The sequence below is a fragment of the Opisthorchis viverrini genome (assembly GCF_000715545.1).
Source record: "Opisthorchis viverrini unplaced genomic scaffold opera_v5_54, whole genome shotgun sequence".
Lineage (NCBI taxonomy): Eukaryota > Metazoa > Platyhelminthes > Trematoda > Opisthorchiida > Opisthorchiidae > Opisthorchis > Opisthorchis viverrini.
Genome location: NW_008751711.1, coordinates 846,752 through 854,256, shown reverse-complemented (window position 1 = coordinate 854,256; position 7,505 = coordinate 846,752).

The window sequence follows — 7,505 nt, the reverse complement described above, 5'->3', positions numbered from 1 at the left end:
GGACACTATCAAGACCAAAAGGGAAATTAGATCCAATGGCGAAGAACAATGTCATATACAGGATCCAATGCAAGGACTGCGACAAACGGTATGTAGGACAAACAGGAAGGAAGCTCTCAGCCAGAATACATGAACACAAGCTCGCCACCAAGAGGCACGATCAGTTCTCCCTCATCTCTGCACACAAAGATCAGGAAGGACACGAGTTCGACTGGAGCGGCGTCTGCATATTGGCTCAAGCAAGAACAAAAAACGAACGCGAATTTATGGAAGCATGGTACTCCACCGAAGAGGCGATCAACAAACACATCGAAATTGATCCCATTTACCAGCCACTAAGAGCGAGAGAACTCCAGAACCACCGAGCTTAAAGCTGCAAAATCAACCAGACGAGGAAATCATAAGAGAAGGAGGAAAACATCATTCAAACGGACACCACTTGGTTTGGAGGACACGCCCAATCAAAGCACCAAATCAATCGACGGACGCCACTGTTGAGGAAATAGGGCGGCACAAGCAACCAATCAAACTCAAGAACGTCAGACCACAACGCAATACAACCCGAGGCAGGAGAGAACGAACTAATAAAAATAGAAGGCGTGAGGATAACCAATCGACACAAAGGAACGCAGACCACAACGCAAAAAACATCACAAATGGACCAATAGATTCACCAAATTTGTTACACTTTAAGTAGCCAATCACGTCAGAAGATAACAGATGGCCCTCGAGTGCTATATAAGCGCACGCAGGCAAGGAAGAAGTACCCACTCAACTGCGCACTGATGATGTCTCCTCGTATGGTGACGAAACGTTTGCGAGCCAACTGCTAAGCTCGGCGAACAGATCAACGGCCACCTGATCAACAACCAAGAAATACACTTTGCAACACCGGATGCGTGGTAGATTTCTGGTTGACCAATGATAATCTTATATTCCTTTTTGTTGATCATCACCGTGCTTCGTTACAATTTGAGTGTCAACCTAATTTGAAGCTTTTGTGTTGTCGTTGTTAAATGCAATATTTTTTTCGTTATTTTTTTCTGAATACGCGAATCGCATTTCTTTGTCGCCGTTAAACTATATTCATCAACCTGCCGCATACCAATCTGTGAAGCACATATTCCGCTCTGCAGTCATATTGCAGAAATCTAAACCCTTGAGCGACTTTGCGCGGTATATAGGTGACAATCGCATAAAATTTTATCGAAGACTTCATCACTACTTGCAGCTGGACACGGTCAGCATATGTAGAGACAAAGATATGAAACCACTCACACTTGGCTTAAAATGATCGTTTAATCGGAGAGTCCTTCAAGAGAGTGTTGACGGGCAATCCTCCAGGGATTCCGGGAGCCGGCAGCCAACTTGGACACCCATGCACGGCAAGCGTGCCTCCTTTACTACGAGAGCCACTGTCAGCAATCTCATCGACAAATAAGACCATTGTTGAAGTGGTAATACCCATTTGTGTCTTTTAAAAAAAGCAGTTGCTTGTATCATAGTACAGATTATTACGATGGTAGGCTCAGTAAGTTTTGCTTGAAACATTATGGTGCTGATGGGATTTCAAACATCATTTGTGATTCTAAACAATAGAGTCCTAGAATGAATAGCATCCATTTGGGCACATCCAGAATGTCTTCAAGGTTGTCATGTGCATGCAGTTGTGTTTTTGTGGAGTGTGCCTCCACGTAAGTCAGTTTGCAGGGATTTTTGCGCAAAACGTATGACCCCAAAAATAAATAAACGTCCATTAAAAAAATGTTCATACGCGCTTATTTGGAAACATCCCCATTGATGGGGTACCCACTTTGGTAGAAACAACACCTCGCCTAGTACATAAACGTACGGGTATTCAAATTTATCCAATACCTTCTACGCTTTAATTTCACATTTTCTGAAACATATAACACTGAAAAGTGTTACTACGCGTTCTAATTCGGTAAAGTTTCTTGTGATTTGGGTTTATCGCTCTGAATTTTCTGACTAAGAATCTAAATCGACGGGTCTCAAGAGCACAACCCGAAATATTTCGTTGCGTTGTTATTAAGTGGGCTTTTGCTGTACGGATAAAAATTATACTCCAATTGATATGATCAAATATGTTGAAAAAATCATGTACATTACGTCGCTGATGCAGATTCATTGTGGTTGCATCGAAAATGGCTGCCAAAACAATTTTTTTGTTTGTGCCGTAAAATTTATTTGAACGTATCTCACAATCTATTTGGTTTGGCAAGATTTAAAACAGTGGCTCTAATTAGAATGCTCGATCGTCATTGTACTTTTGTTAATTTTGAACAGAGAGCTCACGGGTTTTTTCTTTTAAGGAAAAAAAAACCCCAACTGGTGCTGATATGTTTTTTTTCAATCTCAAGGCGGACAATTCCAGCTTGTAATAACAATTTCCGAATTCAATAATCACTGCTGTGGACGAAAGAATCCATGCCACTCGTCCGGATCACTTCGATGAAAAACTCAGGGTCCATCAAAAGGAGTATATCCTTGAACAAAAGCAATATTATGTGAGTAATAATTTTTTTATTTTAGTTGAGTTACGCGATGAAGTTTCGCGTGTATCAATCTACGCAGTACGCAACGCGGGAACAAAGTTATTTGACAAATGCACTAATCAGGTGACGGCATACGCTGAAATGTCATTTATTTTTATTTGTTCGCTAGCATTCTGGTTTCAAAACTGTCTGGAAATGTTTCTAGTTTGTGATGTTTTTAGTATGGCATAATCAAATCAATTCAATGTGTGTTCAACAGCTGGAAGCTAACGTGGGCTCAAGTTTTGTGTTCTGGAAATGTTTCTAGTTTGTGATGTTTTTAGTATGGCATAATCAAATCAATTCAATGTGTGTTCAACAGCTGGAAGCTAACGTGGGCTCAAGTTTTGTGTGGCTGGAGTTTAGTCGCTCACCAGAAGTCTGTAATGCAAGTCATGTAAAATAATATTAAAGAAGCATGTGAGTAGTACGTTTCCTCGTAAATACACTTCGCGTATCCTGAAAAGGGAGATCTAGGCCATTTGTGAAGTCGCTCCTTAGCATATGCTTGAGGAAGACGCGTTCGAGGAGAAGCTGAATATCCAGATTTTGTAAGGAACGTGCATATGAGAATTTTGTTTCCCCAACAATATTCTGCAACAGTTCAGTTGGTGTTTTCTAAATACTAATGATATCCCTAACACCCGTGCTTTTTACTAAATGGGTATTGGGCGGAATTGATTTTTTCTTAGTTAAATTTGAAAATTGACCGACAAGCACACTATTGGAGATATTGTGCACTGGAACATTGTGTTCAACCACAGGAGCACATTCAACCGAGTAAACCAGTTTATGAACATTATATTGCATTTCCCCTGAGAAGCCCGTCCTAGATTGCAAGTTAAAAAGTGAAAAAAAATTTGAAATCACAGATACAGATTGAATTTTTCGGCCTAACCAGTTTTCAAATTTGTATGGGGCACCAATTAGAATAGTAGGGTAAAATAAAACGACTTGGTGCGAGGAACTTCCAGGCATTGCATAATGAAATTTTCTGGCATTCTGTTTTTTTCGTAATTTCAATATCGTCGCTTCGGATAGCCCTAAACAAACAAGTGTACACGCTTGCATATCAGGATGCGATATATCCGAATGCTTAGATACTGGCAAATAGCTTCCGATACTTAGCACAATGATCAATTGCCCAGCTCTAAACCATGCGTTTCTAAATATAAAGAAAATTTGCAGCACCAATTCTGGAGTTACGGTCTACTAAGCTAAATCACGATTGTACAAACATGCACATGAATGCCCAATAATTTGGCTGTTGAACAAATGTTCTGAATTTGCAAAAGTATTGATCCGTGCATCCAAAAAATTCCCTATAAAGTACCTTACCCATACTCTCAAACGGGCGGCATTCGACGAACAGAATGTCCCACTTTCGTTTTGTAGGACAAAGTGATTTTTAAGAGTTATACTTATACCACACTCTGCCATCCAATGGCGTTAAAATCCTCTCAATTTACTACCTGTCACATGCAATAATGGCTTCAAATTTTAGATGAATTTGTTGATACAAATCCGTACTGTGATGACTGACGCGTGTGATGAAATCACGCTGTAGTAACTAGATATGGAGTTGCTACAGAAAGCCCATCCTCACGATGGGATTACCTGGCGTTATTTTGTACGGCCATTTCCTGTCTTGAGTCATACAGAACAGGCCTTCAGAGCAAAGCTAGGATGCAATTTCCGCGTTCATGCCATCAAACTGGAATAATCGAGATATTAATTTTTATTTGCACCTGATTTTATATTTTATTTCTCAGTGGCCTAATAAATGGTAAATATTGGAGAAACGAAGGTTCTAGAGAGAGTTCAAGTCAACAGTCTCTTCGTTGTGCCTGTTCTATTTATGCCCCACCAATCCATTTGTTTGAGCAGACAATCAAAATAGCTCCCAACATGTCAGGCTGCCTAAGCCAGGAAAGGGGCACTCGGGATGCGGACATCTGCTTCAAACCACGGACCTTTAAATTAGTGAACCGCGATTAAACCAAGTGAGGCATCTTGCTCTCAGTCGAAATTACACGATGATTCCTTGTTGAAAAATGCGCTAGCCAGCATATTCAAGTGAATTCTGTAATATGCCGCTTGAAGGGAGTTAATATACGGACGCTTGCTTATCAGGCTGTCCTGAGTGCACTTTCGAATTTAAAGGAAATAATCAAACCTATAATAATCACTGTTCCGTGTTAAGCTCATTCAAAAAGTTTGGAGTGAACATAATTAATGGGCAACAATCCCAGCCGTGGTGGTAACCACGAAATTGAAGATTATTCTGTAAACTTCAACATTTTGATTGCGTCCCAACACAAGAATCCGTTTGAAGTTGATCATCCAATGATGCTGTTAGTTGAACGCGCGAATATCCTTGAAGAATGAGTAAGCCTCACATATTAAATTAAAAAAACAAGTGCTTAATGTGTGCCAAATGTTTGATGACCGTTTATGCCACAATAAACTTCACATGCGTAATATTTAGCGTAATTCTTTGCGGCTACCAAATAAAATTGCTCATGAGAGTCCACGCACGTTTTTTTCATTCATTTTGCCTGTTTGGAATTTGGCGTACGTAAACAATATTATCGGGGACGCGCCTGCTAGCAGCATACAGATACACAACATCGCTGCTCCAAGATTCTGTTATTGTTAAATGATTTCGGGCAAATTGCGCTTATTTTGCAAGGAGCGAACTGGTAACTAATTGATTGATATCCCGCAAAAATAGACAGGTTTCCCGAAGTGCCGAATTAATTCGGTGATTACACAACTCCCAAAATGTGTAAGTTTAAAATAGCCGTTACGCTTGATAACAATCTCTAGGCGTGCATGTCAAGATTTCAAGGAGCTTTTGATGAATAAAGTAACGGATTTAACCTCATTTGATTCTTCACGTGAACTGTTTTCAAAATATACTCCAATCGCATACAATTTGCTTTTCGTAGCGTTTGGTCATTTGCAATCCACTTGAAGAAGGCATGTATTGTGCTGCTTTATTGAATCATATTGTCACTTCGAGATTGAGAAAATAAAATCGGTAATTAAACATAAGAAAAATTCGAAGAAAAGACCACCGGGTTATTCAGGTTGTGGTTGTTCAGTTCGTGAAATATGCGTTTCTCAAACATACTCCCTGGGTGCAAATTAGGCTTAAAGTTTTGAGTTCGAAATGCTGAGTAGAATTCTACGGGCTATACCAAGCGTGATAGATGGCACGTGTTTTGCTATTAATGAGTTTATTTTTTGAGTATGCAAAACCACTGTGTTTCCTTAGCCGCGTTTGCATGTCCAAGGTTAATTTGGTAACATAAACGCAAGTTTTCTCACTTCTCAATGTTTCTCCGTTTTTCACCTACATGAGTGATCTGAATACTCCGATTGGGTGACTTGGAAGGTGCACAGCCTAGACGTTATCGTCACAACTGGGAGGTGGTAGAGGAGGTATATTTTCGAGGATGCATGTGAAACAAATTATAAGAGGTAGGCCAGGATCGGGTGTACAGAAAAACACCCCTGTGTAGGCCGTTGCTCTTTGGTTGGCACATGTTGGTTTCTAAAGGCCGCGAGATTTCGACACTTGAGCACCAGTATTGGTTTTTTTTGGAAACTAATTACAACGTCGAACGGTCGCACAAACGGATTTTGCTAAGCCACCATTATAGGAAATCAACAGAGCATAAAACTAACATTATGATGGAATCACTAAGGAGATATTTCTTAAGTTCACTGAACGGTGTTGAAACGAAATAAATTCACAAAGCGTGCTTGACTTTTCCACACAAACCGCCTTCATGGAAATCGATAAAATTGTCAAAACATGTAGGCATATTTTGACACAATCATGAGGAAATGTCGTCTATCATTGTAAAGCCTGAACTCATAGTCAGAGACAGCACACACCCGGACTAACTAACTTAATTTACCTTATTTCCTTATAAATTGAAATACCCAGTGGTTTGTGATCTACGTTTGTCTTTGATGGGGCTGTTGTCTGGTATAGCTTAGAGCGAAACTCAACGAATTATCCCTATTTTTGCAAATATTTTTACATTATTTTTAGCTGTAATGAACCACGGGTTTTCGACATTTTACTTGAGTTTAATAGACAATGACGCCAGTAGACATGACAAGATATCCAGTTTTGGAGGGAACACAGTTTTAGATTTTGGGTTATAGTTCCGCATCCATTGTGCTGATAGCGCACACAGGTCACCGAAATCAAATTGAGACTTAATGGGTATATTCTTAAGGCACTGGTATATCTGTGTTGTGTCGTTTTGTGTAGCAACGAGTACGCGATGAGACAACCAATGAGAACGTTAGGGTTTTTATCTTCTGAAGTTATCCATGAATCTTACATCAGACTCAGCGAAACAGATTAGTGATGGAAGCGAAACAAATGACATCCTATATTTAGGTTTTGTGCGTCACTGGCCTACGGTGATTCAAAAAAGCATCAAACGATTTCGTGTTCGATAATTCGGCTTTGCTTCGATAAAACAAATGTTCATGCGTAGCACGTCGACTTTGTGAAGAAATCTGTGGCTTTTACTGATTGGTTAATAAAACATTTACTACTGTAATATGCATGCTTTGGAAGCACCAGGGGACAGTGATTCTCCGAAGGCAGGTGTTCACGAGAATTTCTGTGAAGGGAAAACAGAAATAAATCTCATGAGCCAGACCCCAATGAGCAAAGTTGTACATCACCAATCGTCATCATCTTCATCGACAGCATGACATCAGTGTGCAACACCGATGCTTCACTGCCGTACAACCATGACTTATTTGAAAGCCTTATTGTGAAGAAAAGAAAAGTGGATGGGGGAGCGCCTTAGTGCTAGTTTACACAATCATTCCGAGGTGCCTACACCTCCAGACATTCAGTCAGGCAATCTGGATAGAAACTGACAACAAGGACGCCACTGACGTCGATTGGCAGCC